General features: G+C 40.5%; 1 protein-coding gene across 5 annotated transcripts in view; it reads right to left on the bottom strand.

Annotated features, from left to right (window-relative positions):
- MID1 (midline 1) overlaps positions 1–20,884 on the bottom strand; it is a 395,471-nt gene extending 374,587 nt beyond the window's left edge. For all 5 annotated transcript variants that reach the window (XM_043895871.1, XM_043895870.1, XM_043895868.1 and 2 more), the window contains exon 1: positions 20,494–20,884. The gene's annotated coding sequence lies outside the window, so the exon portion shown is untranslated. The remainder of the gene's footprint in view (positions 1–20,493) is intronic.
- Between the last annotated feature and the right edge of the window lie 5,790 nt (positions 20,885–26,674).

Raw genomic sequence — 26,674 nt, 5'->3', positions numbered from 1 at the left:
CCATAGACACTTGTGGAGAATGCTGCAAAAATGGGCCAGAGTGATGTTTGAATAAGGATTCTGAGACCTCTTTGGAGACTGTGGGGTTAGACTGAAGGAGGTGATGCATGGAGAACCCAGGCAGGAAACAGAGCAAGTGGTGGCCTCCCATCCTAGAAGTTAGCATTTGTGGAGTCCTACTGTAGACTGGGGGCTTCCTCGGTGGCTCTGTAGTAAAGAATCTGCCTGCCAATGCAAGAGGTGCAGGTTTGATCCCTGGGTCAGGAAGAAGGAAATGGCAACCCACTTCAGTATTCTTGCCTGGAGAATCCCATGGGCAGAGGAACACAGTGGGCTATAGTCCACAGGGCTGCAAAGAGTTGGACAGGCACACACGCCTGCAAAGAGCAGGCACACATGCCAAAACCATTCTTAGCTTGTGGGCCATACAGGAACAAGTGGAGACCTGGATTTAGCCTGCAGACCACAATTTACCAATACCTGCTGGAGGACCATACTTTATTTTTTCACATACTTTCCATAGTTGACAAAAATATTAGGTTGGCCAAAAAGTTCATATGAGTTTTTCCATTGTATCTTAATGGAAAACCTGAATGACTTTTTGACCAACCCAATAGAATAGATCTGTTGACAACCAGAGAGTGAAAACTACTAAGTGTAACTAGGCATTTTACATCATAATAACGCCAATTTTGGGTTTCTAGAGTGGCTCACAAAAAAATGTCATTATGTATGGCTTTTTAAAAAGTTATTTCTTTAGGCTTTGTTAAAATCCAAAGTTGGGATTTATAATTTTATTTATTTATTTTATTGGAGTATAGTTGATTTACATGTGTTAGTTTCAGGTATGTAGCAAAGTGAATCAGTTATACATATACATATCCACTTTTTTTAATATTCTTTTTTTTACATTTATTTTTATTAGTTGGAGGCTAATTACTTTACAATATTGTAGTGGTTTTTGCCATACAACATCACTCATTATCAGAGAAATGCAAATCAAAACCACAATGAGGTACCATTACATGCCAGTCAGGATGGCTGCTATCCACTTTTTTCCAGATTCTTTCCCCTTATAGGTTATTACAGAATACTGAGTACACTGTATTTTTTTTAAAAAAAAACCTTTTTTTACTTGAAATTTTCACTGATGTAAATATAAATTCACATGCAATTGTAAGAAATAACACAAAGAAACTCCATGTACCATTTGCCTTATGGTAATAGTTTGTAAAACAATACTATAATATTACAAAGAGGATATTGACATTGATATAATCTACTGATCTTACTCAGATTTCTCCAGTTTTACTTGTATTAATACGTGTGTGTGTGTGTGTGTGTATTTAGTTCTATACAATTTTATCACATGTGCAGATATGTATATTTGCTGCCAGGATCAAGATATAGAATAGTACCATTGCCACAGGGATTACCTGTGCTACCCTTTTGTAACTACATCTGCCTCCCTCCCTTCCTTCCACCCCTAACTGCTGGGCAACCACTAATCTGCTCTTCATTTCTAAAATTTTGTCCTTTAAAGAGCATATATAAATAGAATCATGCAGCATATAACCTTTAGGGATTGGCTTTTATTTGACCCATAATAATTCCCTGGAGATTCATCCAATTTGTTGAAGACATCAGTAGTCCATTCCTTTTTATGGCTGTGTAGTGTTCCTTGATATAGAAGTACCACAGCTTCTTTAATTCTCTTCCTGTTGAAGGACACTTGGGTTCTCTCCAGGTTTAGGCTAACATGAATAAAGTTTCTATGAATGCTTGTGTATAGGTTTTTATGTGAACATTCCATTTCTCTAGGATAAAAGTCCAAGAGTGTGATTTCTGGGCTAATTTCATGCTATCACTTATTTAAAATTCTCTTTGAGCATGTTTAAGAAATAGCTGGTGGCTTAAATGGTGAAGAATCTGTCTGTAATACAGGAAATCTGGGTTTGATCTCTGGGTCAGAAAGATCCCCTGGAGGCTCCCGGAGGTTATGGGCTTCCACAATGGCTCAGCAGGTAAAGAATCCTCCTGCAATGCAGGAGACACAGGAGATGCAGGTTCGATCCCTGGGTCAGGAAGATTCCTTGGAGAAGGAAAGGGCAACTCACTCCACTATTCTTGCCTTGAGAATTCCATGGACAGAGGAGCCTGGCATGCTGCAATCCATAGGGTCACAAAGAGTAGGACACAACTGAGCGACTAACCCTTGAGCATGTTTCAAAGTAAGCTTTTCAACATTATTTCAAAAATACTCAGTAACAAGTGATGACATGGTAAAGGTCCTTTAAAAATTCCCTGCCATCTTGCATTCTCATTTTATAGACCTAGGAACTCAAGACTAGAGAACTGAACTGGCCCCAAAAGGTCACAAGTTATAGAAGGTCAGGGCAGTCTAAGCCAGGACAAGAAATCACTTCCATCTTACCATTTAATGCTCTCTTCCTATCACACTGCACCAGTACAATCACAAATGGAAATGGCCAAAGATGGCTATCTCTCACTACAAAAGAAAAGACATGATTTTCTTGCGGATGTTGCGAGCTCCCATTCAACCATCCATCCTTGCCAGAGCCTCACTCAATGGGGTCTTGAATGGCCTCTCCACTCAAAATGAGACACTGACTCAAAGCACTGGGGAAGTAATCAGGGACAGCAAAGGGCTAACATGCTAAGAAAGGTTAATAATTCTCCTGGGTGTGTGTGTGTATGAAAACCAGAAACTCGAATGCTCTGTGGCCACAGCAAACAAACCCTTTTCATCAGGCTCCCGGAGGTTATGGGCTTCCCTGATAGCTTAGCAGGTAAAGCACCCTCCTGCAATGCAGGAGACACAGGAGACACAGGTTTGATCCCTGGGTCGGGAAGATTCAATCCCTAGAAAAGGAAATGGCAACCCATTCCAGTATTCTTGCCTGAAGAATCTCATGGACATAGGAGCCTAGTGGGCTACAGTTCAAAGGGTACCAAAGAGTCAGACACGACTGAGTGACTCACATTTTCAAAGTCTTACCAGACAGGTTCTGAGGTCCTGAACGGTCCAGAGAAGGATTCATTTCACTTCTACATAAGTTGGGACAATTTTCATTGCACTGGCCAAGACCAGCAGTGCAGGTTACTTACATTTTTCACTCTCTCCTCAGGATCTAGGAGGCATTGCAAGTGTGTGTCCATATCTTAAACTGGTTCTATTCAAAATAGCGTCTTTGGACCAGCAGCAGCAGCATCACCTGTACACTTGTTAGGAATGCAGACCCCCAGGTCCCACCCAAGACCAGTAGAACCAAAACTGCTGCAGCAAGAGCCCAACCATCTGTTTGTTCATCAGCTCTAGCCTGGAGATGCTGAAGCTCACTAAAGCTTGAGCACAGGTACAACTACTTCCAAACTACATTTCAAGGAGACAATGGAAATGGAATCCATAGCTTGCAAATAGGTTAAAAAAAAAAACAGCTAACACAACAGTTTCAGTGCTTTTCTGTCAATTACACAGGCTTTATGAGGTCAATATTGACATCAGCATAAGCCTGAGTTGTTATTTCTGACATTCAACAGATCATAGCTTTCTTCACACATGCTATATGTACGTTATGTTTCTAATGAAAATGTTCTGTTTGTGCTTCTACTTAGCACTTATTTAAAATTCTTTATCAAACTGTAATTTCCTTGAGGGCAGAAAACGTGTGTCTCCATAGCCTAATAAATATGTACTTAATAAGTGGTTGTTGGACAAATGACTGGTTTGTATTTTATATTATAGTGGCTTCATCCGCCACAAAAGGGTGCACTTTAAGGCTGTAGAAGATGCTGGATTCTCGAAAACATTCTGACTATCCTTAAGTATCCAGCACATTTTCCTGAACATGAAGGATTGGAAGAATTGTAGAATAAACATAAACAACCAATGAAATCACATCTTTGGTGTTACTCCATTGACTCCAGATATTTTACAATGGACATTATTTCCACATGCATGTGGGAAAAATGAATTTCATAGGTGCCATCTTGAAAATTGTTTTTTAAAAAAATCATTACCTACAAAATGGAGCTTGAAAGCGTGTCTGGGATGACTTGTGTTTAAACAAAGTTGCCCTGTGATAAAAGTACCTTCTTTCAGAAAGGTCACTCATGGAACAATAAAGCAGGCAGGCCCCAGCTTCTGCTTTTCCAATTTTTCTCATTAAGAAGTCAAACAATGCAGTCTTACCAGGAGATCCAAATTCCGGCATTAAGGTAGGGATGTCTTAAGCTCTTTGAAGTGGAGCTTTCAGGTTGTTCTGCTTTGTCGGTTATTCTGTAAGATTGAGAGCAACTGACATGTCCACAGAAAGGTATTATGAGACATAAGCACTCTTGAAAGATCAGATATGTGTAAAGGAAAATACAATATCTATACTTGAGGATCTAAGATCACTTAGCAAAGAAGATTTGAGCTCTTTAGTTTTCATACAGATCATTTGAAGGACAAGAAATTCTACGTGTTTTCCTCAGCGTTCTTTGTTATAAAACACTAGAGAGGGATATAAGTTTTGTAATCTACCTTTCAGTAAAACAAGCAAATAAATCATTCATCTATGCCTTGGCATTAAGAGGAGGAAAAACTGAAACTAAGTGTTTATGATACGTAGACTTCAGCAGTGAAGTGCTTTGGAAGTATACAATTATAAAAAATCTTAGGAACACTTCAAAATAGTTTTCTTTCCCATCAAAAGAACATTTCCTTGAGGGTGATAGGAAAAGGAAATGGCTACACATATTCATTTCTTTCATCCAACATTGCTGCCATCTTTGCATATTTATAGGAACAGGATTTTGTTGTTGGGTAGGGTTTTTGCCCTCTTGAAGTATGTCTTCAGGACACATATTAACAGATTTCTAAAGGACTAATCTGTTTCTGATCCAGGAGGGAATACAAAACTAAGCTGGGTAAAATAACACCTTCCAAACAAATTTTAATTTTGATTTTAATATGTTCAAGTATTTCACAGAAAAATTGGTCACCAGGCAAAACTCTTTTTTTTTTCTTTTTTTCTTTTTTTCTTTTTATTGGGGAAGTGGGGCTGATTCTCCCTGCTACATAACTATTTCTCCAATAATGGTTTGAGATAAAGAAAGAGGAAAACGGAGGAAAGAGGACAGAAGGCTGTGGCTGGGTTTCCAAAGTCCAGTCTCAGTGAATGAAACTCCATGCCCCGGCCCAGCCCAGCTGATGGGTAGCACATGAGGACTAGGTACCTTCACTTCTAAAGCACGTATCTGTTCCTTTCAGGCAAAACTCTTAAAGACTTGTTTTGAGTCAACTTATGTTACAACAGTTGTTGGCAATAACTGAATATATTAGTAGCATTAATCCAAATTTATTGAGTAATGTTTTGCATGCAAAGCTTAAGGCTGATCTAGTCTCAGAAAGATTCTTTAAAGGAATACAGTTGTTCATTGTGAACTGAATATACAGAGTGATAGAAAACGAATGTTCACCTTCAACTCTGACAGGTTACTGTCTCAACATGCTATCAATCCTTTCCGTTAGTTATATTAACTGAGAGATTCTAGATCCTGCCTAAGTCCCTGAACCTCTGTTGTTGTTGTTCATTCACTAAGTTCTGTCTGACTCTCTGCGACCCCATGGACCTCTGAAGGAAGTCTAAACAATTCTGAGTGCTTTGAAGTAAAAGCAGTACTAACCAACAAAGTCAAAATCTTGTTAATGGGCATCCTCTTCCCTAGAGGCAGTGTGTTTTGCAAGATCGGTCTTTCAGAGTGACAGTTCCATAGTTCACATGTTTATCAAATATCAGGCCATCACTTTCAAGGAATATAGTGGATATGATACTAGCCAGTACTGATTGAACACTTACTCTGTGAAGAACACTGCACATACATCTAATTTACTCTTAGCAAATGACCATGGCAAAGAGGTGGTAAAAGAAACCAAGGTCAAGGAATCAAGAGTTAAGAGTAGGCAATTCAGCTAGGAAGTGGCATGACAGAGACTCTACTGCAGATCTGCATGGCTCATAGGCTTATTTTCCCAACCTCAGTGCCCTAGTGCACTTCCTAACAGGGCATCAACAGCTAGTGATGTTCTTCAAAGCAGGTTCTTCTTTTCTGTATCTTTCCTTAGCTGGGATGGGAAATAACATATATGTATTAGTTTCATTTTGGTTTATTTATAGTGGATAATTTGCATCATGTGCACATCTGTGTGTGTGGGTGTGAAAGAGAGGGAGAGAGGAAAGGAATACTCAGAAATATTGAAAAGGTTTGAAGACCACTCACCTAGTCTTTTCAACTAATTAAATGAAATTAATTTGAATTGTAATTATCTCCCTTCTCACGTCCTTCCATTTGTGACTTATAGAACACTATATTCTTTTTCTTCAACACTACATTGTAGTTATTCCATTTACTCCATGCAATGGCCTCAAATTTCTTCATTCTTCCTATCCCCCCAGTTATGAGGCAGGGGGATGTTTTTCCCCACCCCTAGTTGCTTCCCTTTAGTACACACTCATTTCTTCCCTTCCACTTTCATAAATTCAATATTTGGAACCCAGAGAGAATAAGAAACAAATAGATGTGAAATGGAAAGAAATCATTACAACCTAATATTTCCACATTTGTTCTGTCTGGTCCCTGGGAGTTCCCAATTAGGCCTGTCTTAATTCTTTTGGCAACTTTCAGGAACTTTCATAATCCTTAAATTATCACCTTCCAATATTCTCTCTTGGGAATTCCATGGAAGGTTCCTGTCTCCATGCAATCCTAGGATATGATTAAGAGCCATATTTTATTTAATGCTTTGACAGTTCTCATCTAGCTGGCCTAGTCTGTAACATTCTACAAGTTATAGGATCCAGTATGTTCAGACATGTCCTCCCAAGCCTTTCCAATCAGTGGGTTAAGGAGAGCCATTTTACTATTCGTTGTATCTTTTGCCAATCTTTTTTCAAATCTGAAATCATAAGTGATAGATTCTACTTATCCCATTGGTTGTTGTTTCGTGAGTCTCATTTTCTTGAGCAGTCCCATTGGCCTCAAACCTTCACTTGCCATTAAAAGTAGAGATAAAATTTTTCCTCTCCCAAAAGGCCCTGCATACAGCAGTTCGTTGGAATTTAAGTGACAGTCCTTGTCAGCCTGAAGCTTATCTGCGCTGGATACAAGCACAGTACGGAGGGCAAGTAGATTGCCTGGCACACGGCCAGGTAAAATAAGTATGCAGGGGAGGAAATAGCAAACACTCGCAGAACAAACTTAACTAGGCAAATCCACAAAGCCATGGTCGGTGAGCACAAACCAGCAGCTTAGCTGCCCCATACTCAGTAAATAGAAACATGAGGTTCCTTTTGACATGACATGCTAATGAAAACCTATGGTGCACACAACCCCAGAAGACAACACATCCCACAGCACCCCAGGGTCCTTGAGTCACAATGTCACCCTTGAAAACAGTCAAGAGAGTAGAAGATGTGATCTCTACAGTTTTTGTGTACCTGAAGGGCTCATGATCTATTCAACAAATGTAAGGAGTGATCGTTTCAGAGAAACACTAAGAGTCTTTAAAAATAGTCAGTTGATTCCAATGACTGACATCATCAAGAAATAGACCATCTTAAGGAACACATGGGCCATAAAAGCAACCAGATGTTTGCATTTTAACCAGGGCACTAATGGAGGTGCTGTGGCATTGTATCAAACTAAGGTTTGCCATCTTCACAGCTGCCCACTGGAGTTTGTACTACGGCTACATAACTTTGACTCGACAACTGGGAAGCCTTCCCGGACCACTCTGAATGCTGCAGGTAAGAATGAATAATTCACTGTTAACATGCTGTGTCAAACTCATTTCCTGCAATGGACCTTGAAACGTGTGAGTGACTGCAAGATCCGAACGTGCCATAAAAACAATTCCTCAGGTTGCTGAATTACAAACATAAGTTATTATGAGCGAAGCACAGTAAAAATAAACGAGCGAGTCCAAACCCACAAGAGACTGGATTTGGAATTTCATGGGTAGGCTCTAAGCCTGGCAATTAGAGAGTCAGGCATTGGGTACTTGGGTAAAGCTTGATGGTGGAAATAGATTCGAATATGACACTCTTCTCCCTCCCACTCCCCTTCAGAAACAAAGTGTTCAATAAATATTAAGCCAGGTACTTCTGGCTCAATTAATGACTCCTGGGAGTGTGAAAAATATTTGGAGGATTAACTCTTTAGGCCACCATCGTCCACTGCCCTATAATAATCACTTCCTAAATCAGAAATAGTCAGCCTCCTCTGAAGCACCTCACAGCTAAGAAGCCAGAATTCCTGCTGAAAGTGAAACGGTTAGTCACTCAGTTGTATCTGACACCCCATGGACTATAACCCATCACGCTCAGTCCATCAGGAGATGTGGGTTCGATCCCTGGGTCGGGAAGATCCTCTGGAGGAGGGCATGGTAACCCACTCCAGTATTCTTGCCTGGAAAATCCCATGGACAGAGGAGCCTGGTAGGCCACAGTCCATGGGGTTGCAAAGAGTCAGACACGATTGAGGGACTAAACAACAACAGACGGGTCCTGCTATCTCCAGGGCTCAGTTGCAGTGGAGATGAACCTCTCCAGGACATTATTCTGCAGCCAGTGTCTGGGACGTACCCCATGGCTGACTGTCTTGTCACGTGGCCCTTTCACCTGATGCTTGCTGTCTTCCACTCCTGCCCACTTTTGTTTCTGGGCCATCTTATCTTCTTTCCCAGTAAGACACCTAGAGAACAATGTCTTCTCAGCCCCACCAGCTCAAGCACCATGACCATTTTTGTCTTGTTCCATATTTCTTGATTTTTAATGTTACCTCCCTGTTTCTTACTTTCTTTAGTTGGCTTTTCCTGCCCATTTGCTTTAGCTTTACAATCATTCACCCTGAAGTTTCATTCTCACCCTTTCTTGTGTTCTCTCTCTCTCTCTTTGGACCCCAGTATTTTCTAGCAATTTTTAGCTTGCCTCTTTTCTTTAACTAGATTAAAAAAAAAAAACTTTCTCCTCTGTGCTGCATGGCATGTGGGATCTTATTTCCCTGACCAGGAATCAAACCCATGCCCCTTGTATTGGAAGCACAGAGCCTTAATCACTGGACCACCAGAGAAGTCCTTTTTCTCCTGATCCCTTTGTCCTTCACCTGCTTGTGTGCTAGGCTTTTGTTTACAGATGGAGGGCAGACTTGACTGGCGAGGGGAGAGTAGATTTTTGCTGCTTTGAGACTTCCCTTCCTCTCTCATTTCCTGCTTTTCTTTTCTTTCTTTACTCTTTTTTTGCTTTCTTTTTACCCCTGACCTCTTTGGTAACTTCTAAATCATTATACGTGGTCTTAAAAAATGTGACATTTTCTGTTCTTATATATTTCATCAGACTTAAAAAAATCAGTCAACAATGCCTACTTATTGTTCTCAACAGGGAGAAACTTTCAAAGGGACATATACATTTGGATATATGTAGCTTGTATATATGTAATAAACATACAGGGCTTCCCTGGTACATAGATACATACACAGATATCTATAGTGTTGCTTTATTACCCATAGTGACTATAATACATAAAACAAGAGCTGGCTGTACTAATGGTAATATGTGGAAATATTCTACAGGAACTATATAAGGACTGAATAGGTCTGGAAAGCAGCAATAAAAATTAATTTTATGATAAATATACATTGGCATATAACAATATTCACATTTCACTGGAATAACTAGTGTTACATATTGTGAAATTGTGTTATATATGTGAAATATATATATTTCACACACACACATATATATATGTATATACATATAAAATCTAAAGTTAACTGTGAAACTCCCAATCAATAGCAATAAATTATATATACACACACACACACATTACTGTTATTTTCCCCACAGAAGGCAGGTCATTTAAAAATAAACTTTTGGATAATCTAAAACTCACATATTGACTTATGCTACCAAAATACAGCCTGGAGTAAGCAGGGAAACAACTAAATCAAATGGACAAGTATATATAAAATAGACTGTTTCAGAGATAACATAGGACAGGTTTTATTAACTAATTTATGACCTACAATCTGTTGGCGGAGACCTTCCTCCTCCCCAATTTCAGCCTTTCTCAGCAGGATAAACAGACCAGAAGGCCTGATGGTGTGCAAAGCTCACATCTTTATCTTTGCAGGAATTTTATTTAGGGGCCTGGAAACAGAAGTTCTCACCATTTTTCATTCACTGTAATGTTTGATGTGCTTTCTCTATACTGCGACCTTTTCTTTGGATCATTCTGTCAGGTTCCATCTTAATCTTTGAACTATTGGCAAATGATTTACTGGCAGGTAACTACGTTCACAGGCAAAGTGAACTCTCTCTTGGTTGACACTGCCTAGCTCTGGCTTCCTGCTACTGCATTGTGACTCCTCAAACATCCAGACTTGGAGCCACTACTACAGCACATGCTAATTAGAAGTTGCTATGGAACACCCCTGCTTTGAACCCAGCAAAACTAAAGCCAACTGGGTCTTTATGAAGTGAAATGGCAGCCCCTCTGGGAGACACAATTTGGATTTAGAAGTGCCTTTTTACATTGCTCTTATATCTTAAAGTGCATTTGCATCCAAATGGACGACATAGAGAAAAAATTATAAAGGCAGGGAAGGTAGTGGAAAGAGGAAGCTCTTAAAAGCCTGCCTAAGACTTCTAATTCAGATAAGAGCTTCCACTCCACTTCCTTCTCCACTCCTCCCACACATCCCAATCCCTGCCTGGGTGTATACAGTCAACTCTCAAATATCCAGATGGAGAATCAAGAACAACTTAGTTATCTATGCAAAGACTTTGCATGCTCAGTCCTGTCCAACTCTTTGCGACCCCGTGGACTGTAGCCCATCAGGTGCCTCTGTCCACGGGATTTCCCAGGCAAGAATGCTGGGGTGGGTTGCCAGTTCCTTCTCCAGGGTATTTACCTGACCCAGGGATCAAATCTGTGTTTCTTGTGTCTCCTACATTGTCAGGTGAATTCTTTACCACTACTGCCACCTGGGAAGCTATGTGTAAATTAATTTAGTTATCCAGAAATTCATACAAATGTGTCACCTTCTTCCACCCCAAACAAGTGAAACAATGAAATAAAATGCCTCCCACTCTCTCCCATCCATTTTTCTATATGGAAATAAGTGTTTCCTGCAAGGAAAAATAACTGAATGAGGTCTGGATGGGAAATAATCTCTCCGATAATTCAGTGAGAGATAAATATCATTGTCTTTTTTATAACCATATTTATCTCACTTATTAGCCTCCAACTAATGAAAAAAAAAAAAGACAATAGTGTGGCAAGAACAGAGGGAAAGAAGTGGAGCCAGGCAACAGGGGGAGATGTTTGGTAGTAGTTAGGATCCTGCAAGGTCAAAACACCTGCAGAGAGGGAAGTTAATACCTGGATTCCAGAGGGCTTAACCCCCTCTGCCCCTTCACCTGCCCACTCCAGTGTGTTCCTCAACCACTGGCTGCAGCTTTCACCGCCTAATGGCTCCCTTTAATGAGGGACTATTTGGAAGCCAGAAAGGAATGTGCTGAGGTCACTCAAGGGCATAGGAATTACATATGTTGTATAAAATGCCCTCGCTAAATTGACGCTAGAAAAACAGAATGGGAAAGTCTTCACCCGAAGCCTACAGGGAGTGTGAAGCTAATCGACTGTGCTCATCTGTTAGTGCAAACTCTCAGGTTACATTTTCCTAAATCCTCTAGTCCTCTTACAAGCGATAAGGGATCTCAGCTGAGAAAAGCAATGTACCTTCTTCCTCTATGGGTTCCCTTGACCCAGGCTGAGAGAGAGGAGGAGGGGGGTGGGAACAAAATAGAAGGAATTCACCAGACAAATGAAGCTAATAGCTGCCCTGTACATTATCAACAAGGAGAAACTCCACTAAGGTAAACTTACAGAGTGTTGAGATCTCAGCTGTCAAAACTCCTACACACCACTCCACCTCCTAGAAAGTTCTTGAAAATAGCCACTCTGCCTCTAGGCTTCACTGCTGCTCAGTTTTGGAGAGATCATAGTAACTCATGTAGGAAGGAACTTCAACTACGTATGAAGTTATGTTGATTGTCCCAGCAACCCTGTGAGGTGAATGTTATGGCTTCATTTTTAAAGATGGAAGAACTGAGGTTCAGAGAAACTTAGCATCACAATGCTAGTAAATGGATGAGCTAGATTTATTTTCCACTTCATCAGACTACAAATGATTCCTCTCTTTATCCTCAAATCAGGTCAACTTTCACTGCTCTCTACATCATTAATGACACCATTTATTCCTCTAGCTTTGTGGACCAAATTCCTGAGAGTTTGTCATGACACTTCCTGGTCCCTCATCTTACTCATGTCCCATTCATTGCCAATACCTATCTATTTCACCTCTGAAATACAACTAAAAGTCATCCACCTTGCTTTCTCTCCACCTCCATGATACTAGTACAATGAGACATCATCTTCCCCTGGACCCCTTTCTTAGGCTCACTCACGTTCACTCTGAAGCTCCCCAGTTGAGTCTCCAGGATACTGTCAATGTAGTCTTCCTGACTGCTGAAAACTCTCAGATACAGTCTGGCCATTTCCTACCCCTCCAAACACTGACTCACATCCTGTCCTACTACCTCTCGGTTGAAGCATCCCTTTCTTGGGGAAGCTTTCTCTGACTTCCCTTGATTATCTAAATCCTTCCAGTACAATCTCATGGCAACATATACTATATAAACATACTTTATAGCTTTTATTCTAGGAAGACTTTTACACTGGTTGGCCTGATACGTCGCCGATGCCTGTCTCCTGCACTAGAAGGGTAGGTAGGTCCTTAAGTGCAGGCACTTTAGTGTCAGCATGTAGGGTGATGCCTGGTTCAGACCAGGGATTTGATAAATTTCATTGAATGAAAGTTGAGCTTCTTCTTTTTCTCTGCTCTTTTCCTGCTCTCTTCCCATTCCTGTATCCTCATCCCCATCCCATTCCTTGTCCCATCTTCACAGGCTCTTGCTCTTACTTCATCTTAATGGGAATGAAATGCATGCCAAAGCAGTAAATACAGCAACTACACATTGCTCTCTCTAGAGTCATTAATTTCTACTAAAACACTCTTGATGCCTTAAAAGACAATTAAATCATTCTCTAATGCTGAGATTTTAGGCATCCCTGTCGGGTGGGAGAGATGCACTCCATTTCCTGAGTTCTCAGGGTAAGTGCTTTCCAGTTTAACCAGGCTGACATTGGGAGGTATCTTACTCTTGCTGCCTTGGAGGCGGTCCTGATATAACTGTCATTGCCCACCCATGAACCTTCTTGGTCACAGAAGTTCATATTTTTTTCACTTCTTTTGAGTTCTAGGCATTATGTGAAATCAGCTCCCCACATCCAGAGAAGAGAAGTCACATGCCTCTCAAAGGAATGAAAAGGAGGAAGGGTTTCCCCCAGGCCAGGGGGAGATCCTCTTTGGGCTCAGGTGGGACTAGAGGAAAGTTGTCTGGGCAGATTATCTAGGAGATCAGTGGAAGCCACCAAGAGCTTCTGAACACATTTGTGGACATGTGTCAGAAGGGCTAAAGAATTAGCTCGCTGACAAGTGTAGTCACTTGGTGGGTATACCTGCATTCCCAGGTAGGATCATTAGAGAAAGAAATATAGTTCTGGTTGTTTTCTTTTGGTAGAGACTCAGAGACAGTAGAGATGCCCCCTAAAAAGAAATGCTGTCTCCTGGCACAGAGCATGATAGCATGGTGTGGAAAAGCATACACATGACAATTCTGATTGAAACGTGATTTAGGAAAGCTGGAATCTTAAACAGTTTTTCTTGCCACATTTTTCATTTTATGTATGCACAGGAGGAAGACATGATTTTCTTTTAAAAAATTGGTTGAAATAAGCCAGTTTTGTTGTTGTTCAGTCCCTAAGTCATGTCTGACTCTTTGTGACCCATAGACTGCAGCAAGTCAGGCACCCCTATCCTTCACTATCTCCTGGAGTTTGCTCAGATTCATGTCCATTGAGTCAGTGATGCTATCTAACCATCTCATCCTCTGCTATCCCTGTCTCCATTTTTCCTTCACTCTTTCCCAGCATCAGAGTCTAAAAGAATTCTTTCCATAAATGTAGTATAAAATATTTCAATGCTAAGAAAACACTGTTATGATCTAAAAAGATTTTTTTCTTTCTTAATGATGTATCTTACAATAGATGATATCTCAAGATTAATGAAAACAAGTCAGAAATACAGTCACTTGATCTATGTCTTGATAAAGCCACTTCTGTGGAATGAATTGCGCCCCCACCACCAAGTTCATATGTTGAAACCCTAACCCCCAATGTGATGATATTAGAGATGGAGCCTTGGGGAGGTAACTAGGGTAAGATGAGGTCATGAAGGTGGGGCTGCCATGATGAGATTAGTGCCTTTATTAAAAAAGGGAGAGATTGCTGTCTTTCTGTCAAGTGAGGACACAGTGAGAGTGTGTATCCTATCTACAAGCTGGATAAAGAGCTCTCACCAGATACTGAATTTGCTGACACTTTGATCTTGGACTCCCCAACTACCAGAATTCTGAGAAATAAACACCTGATACTTAACCACCTGTGTGTGCATACTCAGTCACTTCAGTTATGTCCAACTCCTTGTGATCCCAAGGACTATAGCCCACCAGGCTCCTCTGTCCATGGGCTTCTCCAGGCAAGAATACTGGAGTGGGTTGCCATGCCCTCCTCCAGGAGATCTTCCTGACCCCAGGGATCGAACATGCATCTCCTATGTCTCTTGCATTGGCAGGCAGGTTCTTTACCACTAGCACCACCTGGTAAGCCCATTTAACCACCCAGTCTGTGCTATTTTGTTATAGCAGCCTGAGCTGACTAATACAGCTGCCCTGCTTCCTCATCAAACCAGCACCATTTGGTCCCCACTAACCTTAGCCAGGAGCAAACTCTTGTCAGGGCACATTAGTCCACAGGACACATCCTGTCCACATCATAAGAGCAATATAAGATTAAATGTTATATTCCACTGGAGCAGGATGTAATGAGTGAGAGTGGGACAAAGAAGGTGGGATCTGAGGATAACCTTGGGGTCATAATACCTTAGAGACCCTAACACATCAAGACACCTGGAAAACCACTGTTATGAACTAAAGCCAGGGAGATGTTCTACTTACTGTCCACAAAGTGAGTGAATTTTATCCATGAATTTACTAGTCCAGTCCCTCCCACCAGCACTGTTGGAAAGCTTGCAAGCTGTCAAATTACTGAGTGCAAAATGAGTATTTTTTTGTTTTGCTTCTAAAATGTGTTACTTTGGGGAAAACACCTTAAAGGGGGGGGACTTACATTTGAGATAACATAGATTGCTATAGAAGAAGCCTTTATAACAAGAGTCTCAAATGTAAAACTTATAAGGGACAAACAGGTAACACTAAGAAAAGGGGACCTGGCATGAGACATTAGAAAGTATACCATGCTTCACTGAAAAGCATGTTTTAAATCACCGAGTGGGCAAAAATACATAGGGGACACCAGTGGTTGCTTTCTACTTCTTCAACCTCTTAATTGTTTACTTGAGAATGCCTCATCCACTCCCATGCATTTCACATCCAACGAATACTTATTGACTGGCCTCCTGCCCAGCACTGTGCTGGGTGCTGTCAATACTCATAACTGTCCAGTGAACTGTGTATTTATGTCTCCAGTGATGGATGAGGAAATTGAATCCCAGAGAAGTTTAAGATGACTTGGCCAAACCCACCATCCACCACCTTGGAATAAACCTGGGAAACACTGCTATTCTTTTGTTTCTTAGCTTTAAGCCAAGTATATCAGTTCGAGTAAACTCGTTATCCGTTCTCTAGTAGTTTATTATATACAGTTTCAGTCCCCAAGGCAATACATGATGAGTGTGTCAGTACAGATCTAAATAACTGCACAATTAGATACTCAGGGTGGGGGGGGGCAGATAAATTGGGTTTAAATAACCGAGGCCTCTGCTGCAGAACAATACCTATAAATAATGCAGTTATTTCCTGGCTCCGGCCCTTTGACCAAAATTCCTATTCTGTCACGTGTTAAAACTCAAACTGTCAAATTGAGGAGGTTCTGCTTAATTTCATCTCCGTCTCAAGTTTAGACAAGTGAAGAGCAACTTGCAAGAGAGTGGGAGCAGTTATGTTCTACAAAGTGCTGCTATATCCAGTTTTATTTTCTTTTCAAATAAAAAATAAAATTAACTGAACCCTTAGCATTAATATATAAACCAATTCGATTTCTCTGAAAGATTCACTCGCAGATTTCCTTATATGTGACTGCAAGCAATTAATTAAAAAATGGAAATGCATTTTTACATTTAACTAGAAGTCCTAGTCTAGTCATGTCTATCACCTCACCAGCCAAGCTTTCTTCAAATATAAATCTATTTTAAATTGGTTCTGCTAATGCCTGAGATACTTGCAAAATCCTACTGGCACAAAAAGTGTGGGTTAGTTGCTCAGTCGTGTCCGACTCTTTGTGACACCATGAACTGTAGCCCAATAGCCTCCTCTGTCCATGGGATTTTCCAGGCAAGAATACTGGAGTGGGTAGCCATTTCCTTCTCCAGGGGATCTCCCCAACTGAAGGATTGAACCTATGTCTCATGCATTGCAGATGGATTCTTTACCATCTGAGCCACCAAAGAAACCCCCTACTGGTGCAAACCAGTTATTAATTCACGATCCCGGATTCTAAGCCTTACATCTACAACTTAGCAGTAACAGCAGATGTTCTTGCCTGCTTCTTAAGAATCATCACTGGTCAATTAGTAATTTCCAGTGGGTAAAAGCCAGTATAAAGCTCTGAAGTTACCTAGTACTCTGAAAATCTCTCTTCTTAACATGGTTCCCTAGGATCCCCTCACTATCCAAGAAAATGTGGTCTTGAAAAATACATTAGCAAAACAGAAAAAGGTATCACCCACCTCCCTGTTATCTAGAGATGCTCTGTGGGGAGCAAGGGGGCATATTTCTTCTGTAAGTAATCAGGTTTGTTGGCATCTACTGGACATGTTCTGATGTGGAAATTATCTGGTGAACACCTTGACAGCATGAACATCTTGACCTGTGTGTTAACCTGTTTTCTGCTCACCAGTTGGAAAGCTTTGACTTCAAGAATGTCCCTTAGGATGATCAGCCAAAAAGTGAGTGGTCGAGTAAGTTTGTAGCAAATTGTACTTCACATGCTGCACACCATTCAGGCAATGAGATTACTCTTTGCAGAAATGCTACCAATTGCATGAAGACTGGGTTTAAATTCATCTGTGTCCTATATACCCGCTTTTCCTTTTGAGTACTTAGCAAAGGACTTCAAAAGGCACTCAATAAATATTTGCTGAATGAATGTAACAGGAATTAATAATGTAAAATGTTTTTGAAAAGGTAATTGATGACAAATGGTAGGCAGAGAGAGCCAGAGAAAGTTTACCAGGGATAGGAATGCTGTGTACAAATTTGGTACAGTATCTAAGGAAAGAATTTACATTTAATAAATAACTTTGGAAACCAGGTTCTTTTGTGTAATTGCCTCTGGACCAGGCCACACTGGTGGCAGGAGAATCTTAGCCAAGCAAACTGTGATAGCAGTTTGAGAAAAAGAATAAATGATGACTAAACATTAGAAAGGATCCCAAGAGAAAATCGTTTGCCATCAGCTTTCTAGGAGATGTTTAAGAATAGAAAAACAATGACAATGACAACAACACACACCCCAATACTTCTTTAACTTTGTTATAGAACAAAGGGGGCAAACTGGGTGACATACAGAGGACCTTGGCTTCCCCACGATAACATGAAAGATGATAAAAAAGAATCAGGTTATGTTTCATCAATGTTGAGCCTCAAGGCTCAGGTTTTAACACAGTAGTTGAATTTTCCCTGGCTGTCTCTGTATTCTGGGCCTGGATTGTCAAAGACCGTTTCCTAACTTTTACATAGAAATTGATCCTATCTGTACAATGCATTGGGGCAAGCTGAGGAAACTAAATGGTCCATAGATAATCCTCAGGGGGATATGCCCATCCCAGGCACAGCTTGATGACCCAGATGCCAAGAGGGATCAACTTCTGGGCATGTCTGCAACTTGCTCATCATCTACCAGTACTCCATGGCCCATCTTTCAGAAAGCTTTGCCTTAGAGAATGTTCCTCAGGATGATCAGGCTAAAAAGGATCCATCAGGTACATTTATGCTGCACTTTTTTAGGGTGTCGCAACATATATGAGCAAAGGACAATATTAAGGTTCCATTACTTGCTTTTTCCCTCCCATGATTTTTCAGTCTCCTTAACCAGGACACTTACTAACACCTCACAGACCTAAACACACAGCACCAGTGACTGGAAAACAACTAATGCGGCACCGCTGCACCTTACCTGCCTTTCACTGGTGAATTAGTTCAGACCCTGAAATAACTTTAATCTTCAAGAAGAAATCCTGTTGGGACTCTATGAATACCAAAGTGTTAAATACAATAATCACTCTTATTACCCCCAAATGAGCTGCCCAGGAAACAGAGGTAAGTAAATTCAGGAGTCAGGGATCCCAGTCACTGACAGTAATTCATCAGCCACTGGCAAGGAGAACTCTAAACATGAGATTCCCCAAACCCAAGCTTACCCCCAGCCCTCCCCACCCCAGGAGACGGATTTATCTTTCTAGTTATATATTCCCTTGGCCGTTGATGTAATTAGTGTATAATAACTGTGTACATATCAACTCACAGAAAAAACAGTGGACGTGCTAGTTGACTTGGCTGGGGGCCATCTCTTTAGCAGGGTGAGACAACCAGGTATAAACATCTGTTATTAACCGTATATTTTAAGAGTGTTTTGTGTCTCCTGGGTTACTGATTCCCATCAAAAGCAGTATAATATCAAGAATCCTATTTTTCTGAGCAGCAGTGAGGAGATAACAAGCTTTAAAACATTTGCATTAGGCTCCTCAGTTCTGCTGCTTGTGTTATGAAATTTATTTACTAAGACATCTACTGTCTTACACACACACTGCTTTTCTTGGTTTCATTCTCATTGAGATGAGCAGGTTTCATTTAAACTGTGTTACTGCAAATAGTAAGGCTTTTTCAAGTTGAGAGTTCTAAATAAAACTGGCCATAGCTTTTGTTTTTATGAATAAGCAGTTGCCAATCCCTGTATTAAACCCATAGCCTCACTACTGAATGGACTATGACTTGCAATTTTTAAAAAAGTGGCCATTTGCTCAAACCTGCTTGTTTGTGCTGGTTACTTTTCTTGAAATTAATTTAAGAAACTAATTTCTTAATATGACAAATTGGAAATTGGGTCTGTGTGCCACTTGCCTGCTCCCCAAACCCTTAGGATTAAGTCACTGTGCATGACAGAAAATGACAATATTTCTCTGCAAGATGAAAAGTCAAATCATTCAAAACAATTATCCAAGCTCACTGAATTAAGAAAATCACCTTGCCAGAAAAAAAAAAATTGTACTCCATTCCAAAATCATTTTGGATGGCTATACCAGATTTTTTTAAAATAAACTTTCTTTTCAAAAGTTTTACCTAAGCCCCAGAACTCAGCTGGAACGGCTTTTTCTTCTTTCTCACTCAGTTGCCTCTTATAATTGAGCATTCCGCAGTATTACTAAAATTCCCCTGCAAGTCTGTTAAACACTTTCACATTTCCCTGTTTAATTACATTCAGACTTCAATTTTTGTCCACATATAGAATAGAGCCAAATTTTAACTCAGTCGACCACAATGCCTTTGACATAAAGCCTTTCTACATCGTTCCTGCCTTATATATAAATAGACATATGCTAACTTGTCAAAATGCAAGAGTGGGCTTCTTTACATTGTCTAGAACAAAGAGCTCAGCTCAGCTTCTTTCTTTTCTCAGTGTCTCAGAAGGTGTCCTTTATTACATGTGCAGGATGGACGGATTTTTGCTGCCACATGAATGAAAAATGATACCTCCAGACTGCCTTTTTTTTGTGACAAATTGCACTTCTATAGACTATCACCCCGCCTGTGGTTTTTGGAACCCCACTTAAAGTTACTATTGACATCCTTGGGGGCTCGGAGTTCTCGCGAAGCACCCCGGGGCTCCCTTCCACTCTGTGGAGTGCAACAAAGATGAGAAAGTTTGCTCATCGCGGTAGGAGAGAAACTCCTGAGTAGTAAAAAGAAAAAAAAAGCCTACGCCCCCCCACCCCCGCCCAAACCACCAAAACACTCTGTCTAAGGTGCGAAAATCACTGCCTCTGTGGATTCTCGGGGTACAAAACAGGCAGGAAAAGTTGTCTGGAGGTATTCGCGAAGCCCGGTGTTTGTTCAGGAAGGAGCTGTGGGGTGAGAAGGCTGAGCGACGCCTCTGCCTCCACTTCCTGGGTGAGACCAGCGAGGCGTGCCCCTGAGCAGCAGCGTTCAGAGAGAGATCGGTAAGACTCACCGGCTTCCCCATTTTTCCCAGGACGGGGTTTTTGTTCCTCAACTGTGATCTGGAAGAGGCAAACCTGTAGGTCCTCCAGGCAGACTGCCTCGGATCAGCTGAATGGCTGGGGCGATCAGGAAGCTTGCTCTGTCCAGCTCGGAATCACTCCCCGTCTCTGGGCTGTGTGCTCACACGCCTCCCAGTCAGCGCAAAAATCCGCCAAACTCAGGTCAGCCTAACAGGTTTCCTTATATAGGTAAACACGAATTGCATTCCTGGTGAAAGAAGTTAACTAGGAAGCCCGGTAACCTGGTTAACTCTACACACGCCAGAGTGGCTCAGCGTCAGCCAGCCTGAAGAGGCTTTGGTTGTAGTACAAAGGGATTTGTGCAATTTAATTAAAATCATCTTTATTCCAGCAGTCTGTAAAATTGGCCCTTCTAGTGTAACTGTGAGTCAACAGCTAGTATTTTATATCATGAGCTATGACCGACCTTCTATTATATAAAGGCACTGTAGGGAGAAAAACCAAAGCATAGGATATTATCGGTTGTCTTTCATGTTTTTAAAACCAGGATAACTTTTCTTGAAATTATTTTCAAAGAAGTGAATAGAACGTATGATGGGACGAGACTATGAATAAACCTCTATCAAGTAAGACCCCAATGCTTTATAGGAACATAGTAACTGATAGTTATTCAACTTTTCCAGGCCTTTAGTAGATAAAAAATAAGATCATTTAGAGTTTACTCCTTTTACAATGCAGTAATTGCCACTTTTTTTGTGGGCAAAATGACACATAATGATATCTATTTATTCCCTGAAATAACCCTCCTGAGCCCACACATTGAAGTGTTATTTGATGGTTTCAGGAAAGAAATCTAAGACTTGTGAATTTGCATAATTACATGGAAAAAAATTTAAACAACCTCTTAGCCTTAAGAGGATAAGAAAATGTATCTTTAAAAGTACTCTGTGGAAGGTTTAACTCTAGGCTCAAAACAGTTTTTTAAATGTAAGTATGTAACACATCCATTGTCTAATAATTGGCTCTTCTCCTCTACATTTATCTACCTTTGAGAAAAGTAATAATTCTTTTTAAGTCTAACCAATTCCACTGAAGTCTCACTATGAAGAACAGACTCAAGACTTAGTACCTGAGTGCTGGAGGTGAAGACTGCCTGCTAAATAAAGCTTATCTTAAAATAAGATAATCATTTGTTCCTATTTCATCCGCTGGTTGACTGCTCCTTGAGTAGTGTGGATCTTAGCAAAAATAGCTCAGTGCTGTGTCTTAGGTCTCTGCTCAGGGAAGGGGAGAGAATGAATGTTTACAGGCTACAGAAACCAGCACCGACACAAACCAATCATGAAGGGTTTCTGCTAAGAGCAGGAGACTACAAAAAATAAACAAACAAACAAACCACAGGGGCATTTTCCACTGGCCAAAGACTTTTCCATACAATTTCTCTTTATATCTCTACAGGAAGCGTGTGTTATTATTTCCTTTTCAAGATAACAAAATTTAATTGCACTGATAAAGTGACTGGTCTAAAATCTCATGACCCATTTTGTGGCAGATCCAAAATCTCAGATCTTCTAGAGTTTACCTCCAATAGAATTTTCAAAAATAAAATCCATGTGAAGAGACAGAAAAACATTCAAATGGCAGATTTCCATGTTCAAATATCATTTTTAAGAATCATATGTCCAGAGAGTTTAAAGGTAACATACCAACTGATTAAAATACTCTTTTATGAAGTCATAACTTACTGCTAAAATGACTGCCTTTACCTGACTCCAGAATGATCCTAAAATGAGATATTAGGTGCATTTTTATTGAATACAAATTTGGGTTATAAAATATTATGAAAATATAACTTTGCAAATATTGCACACGTTTTTCTGTTCACAGTACACACATTTCTGTGATATCAAGTTAAGACTCATCTTGACTGCCCCACTGGAAGGAATATTAGTGTTTTCTATTTATTGGGTTTTCATTAATCTTAAATAAAACTCTGTGTGCCATGCTAGGTAAATGGCTTTCACTAATATAGTCCATTTATGATCCTGCACCCTTTATGTTCTCATAATTCCCGCTGAAGCAAGTTCTGTTTGTGCAGGAACTTTAGACTTTATTAACATGTTGATGCAAGACAAAGAATGCATTTTTTTTCCAGGGCAGGCTAAACCTTTAAGTGCCTTAAGCTGGCCTCCAAATTTGTTCTTACAATTCTAAGCAAACAATCATTTGGGTTTTAAACATAAAATATCTTAGGCTATAATTATTGAATTGAAAGGTCAAAATGAAATTTGGATCTGAAAGTAGCCTATTTCAAAGCGGGAATATAACCCTCTGCTAAATCCATCTTGGATGCCTCAAGAAATGGTTTGGGAAAGACAGGGTCAGGGAAGCAACATGAATTCAACCTAACCATAGAGGACCCCAATGAGAGAGTACATACAGCTGAATCATTATACCATGCCCCCAAAATAGCATTTATGGGAAACGAAATAAAATATAAGACCTACTTGAAGGGGAGAAAATATCATTGTGGTTTAAAGAAAACATCAGGGGATAGATTTGAGAAATTCCCAATGACATATAACTAATGAGTAGCTGAGCTGTAATTCAAATCTCAGTCCATCAGGCTCCAGAACATTTGCTCTTTCTACTGAAGCCTGGGTGCACCATGCTACCCAAGAAAGAGCAAATGCCTGAGAAGCTAGTGTGACCTTGGGTAAATTACTTGTAATGTTTCTGAGCCTCACCTCCAAAACAGAAATAAAAAGGGCTGCCTATCTCAAAGATGATGGAAAGTATCAAATGCAAATCATTCCATGTATTGTTTGATGCTTCTATGGTCCAGGCATTCTGCTAGGCCCCAGGAACACAACCGTGAGCAAGTGAGGCATGTCCCAACTACATCTTAAAGAAAGCCTGTGCACATCAATATTATGGAATGTGAAGCTCTAATGTTTCCCTAAATTTCTCCTAACAGAAGGATGTTTCATTGAAACTCCACATCAATACAGAAATGAAAGAAGGAAAGTGTTAGTCACTCAGTCGTGTCTGACTGTGACCCCGTGGACTGTAGCCTGCCAGACTCCTCTGTCCACGGGATTCTCCAGGCAAGAATACCGGTGTAGGTAGGTAGCCCTTCCCTCCTCCAGGGGATATTCCAAACAGGAATCGAACCCATGTCTCCTGCATCTCTTGCACTGCAGGTGGACTCTTTACCATCTGAGCCTCCAGGGAAGCCCCAATATAGAAGCATTAATAGGCAAATGCCCAAGCTCATTCTCTCACTATAGTGAGTGCAGGTTACTCTCAGTGGCCAGAGACTGGTCTTACCATGATTAGAAGTGGTAAATCTGGGCTGAGTTACCCAAAGTAAATATTAGGGAAGGTAAAACCTCCATCATAATGACTATATCCTTATATCAAACAATAGAGGAGAACTAGGGCCTTCAATTGAAAAATACCTTGAAGGTGCATAGGAAGCTGGATGTACATGGAGTTGTTTTTATCCTTAATTCATATGTAATACAGCTTCCCAGGTGGCACTAGTGGTAAAGAATCCACCTGCTAATGCAGGAGATGCAAGAGCTGTGGGTTCTATCCCTGATCCGGGAAGATCCCCTGGAGAAAGGAATGGCAACCTACACCAGTATTCTTGCCTGGGAAATCCCATGGCCAGAGGAGCCTGGTGGGCTACAGTTCATGGGGTTGTAAAGAGTTGGACACAACTGGGCACACACACATATATAAAAACAGGACACAAAAGCATAAAAAAGATTCCCTAAATATGTTAGCCAGTTATCTATCAATCTATTATTAAGTAACTTCTATGCAATAAACATTTAAGTGTTATGCACAGTGGATAAGGTTCTGTGAGGGATATACACAGCAAAGGATCCATAGGAAAAGAATGGTCCCGAGTTTTCATGGAGCTTTCTAGAAAAATATTATGGTGCTCAAGAGCTGTTATCAGACAAGATGGGTGAGGTTATGCTCTGGTAACAAGCCACCCCCAGGTCTCAGCGGCTTATAACAACAACGGTGTGTTTCTCACTCATGCTGCACATCTATGCAGATCTCTAGAGACGGGTCTCTATTCACGGTCACTCAGGAGCCCAACCTGATGAAGGTTCCTTTCAACACGTACTTCCACGGTTGCCAAGACAGGAAACGCGGGCTTGGTGAATCATGAACTGCCTTTCAAAACTTCACTCCCTAAAGGATGCAAACTTCCGCTCACCTTTCGCTGGCCAAAGCAAGTCTTCCGGCCCTCCTTAATTTCAGAGCAAGACAGGAGAACCAGAATACATGATGAGCAGACACAACAGGTATGGCAAACCCATCCGCTTAGAGGAATGGGTTCATTAAGGAGGCATGCTCATGACCACTATGGTATCATGACTGGCATCTGAGGTTTGGCCATCACTGACTAGATCCAATTTCCAGAGGAGTGGGAACTTGAAAATGGACTCAGATTATCGATGGTTCTGGCAGAACCTTGAGGGAAACAGTGACATTTTAAAAGGATGTCCTGAGGCAGGCTCTTCTTAATATTTGCATCAGTTACTTGAGTGATGAAATAAAAGACAAGTTGATTTAATTTGCAGATGGTGCCAAATTGGATAGCTAACACCTCAGAGGATTGTGTTATAATTCAAAATGACCTTGAAGAGATGGGGGAAAATAATGTTAAGAAAGAAGCTTGGGTTCGATAGTGATAAATAGAGGATGGGAATGAAAGATCTACGAAACGGATGGGAGAAAAACTATATTGGGCCATTATTAGCCTATAAGTTGAATATATACTGGTAGCTTAGCACTTTTACTTGTAAAGCCTGTGGTATGATGATGTAAGCCATGTAAACATAGGGAAATAGGCATTCTTAAAATATTTCTTTATTGGAGATCCACATTTTTAGAAATAAGAAATCAGAGCAAATTCAGAAGCAAAAGCTGAAATTTCCAAAAGACTTAAGTACCCTAGGTCAGGAGTGGGCAAATTTTTTCCTGTGAGGGGCAAGATAGTAAATATTTTTGACTTTGCCAGCTGTACACCTCTCTATTGCAGCTACTCTATTCAGCTACTGTGGTCCAAACCAGCCACAGATAATATGGAAATGAACATGTGTGGCTGTGTTCCAATAAAACTTTGTTCACACAACTGGGTGGCCAACCTTGGGCTACACTTTGCAGACCCCTAGTCTCCATGTTATGAGAATTGTCTCAGAATGGCAAGGTACACAAATTTATTGCACGTGCCTAGAGGCAAGAGGAACCCTATTTTGGCCTAGTTCATTTAATAGTCCTTTACACACAGGTGCTAGTGAATAAATTGGTGAAATAAATTAAATTAAATTAAATTAAATTAGCCAATAATGTTACTCCACTGGTTTCCTTATTAAATATTCAGAAAGAACTGGACTATGTGATCCTTGAAAATGTCATGGAAATAAAATCTAAAATATAATTAGCCTTTTCAATGTGTTAAATATTTATCAGTTACATTGTTTTTCAGGTATAAAAATATTGATGGTGAAAACATAATGAAACCTAGAAAAGAAGGATTATGATAATGAAATTACAGGGAACAAAAATTTGCAAAGCAGAATATATACATATCTTGCTTTAATTTTTTTCCCAAGTTCTTTGTAACAAGATGAGGTTGATAAAGCAGATATTGTCTTTTTCAGTTGTTATTTAGTAGCTAAATCATGCCTGCCAGGTTCCTCTGTCCATGGGATTTTCCAGGCAAGAATACTGGAGCAGGTTTGCCATTTCCTTCCCCAGAGATCTTCCCGATCCAGGGATAGAACCTGAGTCTCCTGCACTGGCAGGCAGATTCTTTACCACTGAGCCACCTGGGAAGTGCAGTGGTGAAAATGGAGATAAGGAGAGGTTAAGTCAGTTGTCTGATGTCACCAAGCTAGTGATGATGGAGAATAAAATAGGACCTGGGTTCCCTGGGTTTATAATTCTAGACCGTGATAAACACCAAATACATAATAGGAACTAGGACAAGATAGCTGATACAAGATGCAATGGAAGTGCTACAGCGTGTCCTTTTGGCTGCCTGAGGGAAACCCAGCACTGTGAAAATAACCTCTCCTTCCTACCCCCCCGCCCATGTGCCCCACACAGCCCCTCCCTCTCCAATCTAATCTGCTTTGAAGTCAA

The sequence above is a fragment of the Cervus elaphus genome, chromosome X, assembly GCF_910594005.1.
Source record: "Cervus elaphus chromosome X, mCerEla1.1, whole genome shotgun sequence".
In the NCBI taxonomy this organism is placed as follows: domain Eukaryota; kingdom Metazoa; phylum Chordata; class Mammalia; order Artiodactyla; family Cervidae; genus Cervus; species Cervus elaphus.
Note: the sequence above shows the minus strand (reverse complement) of the source record. Positions and strands in the feature narration are given on the sequence as shown.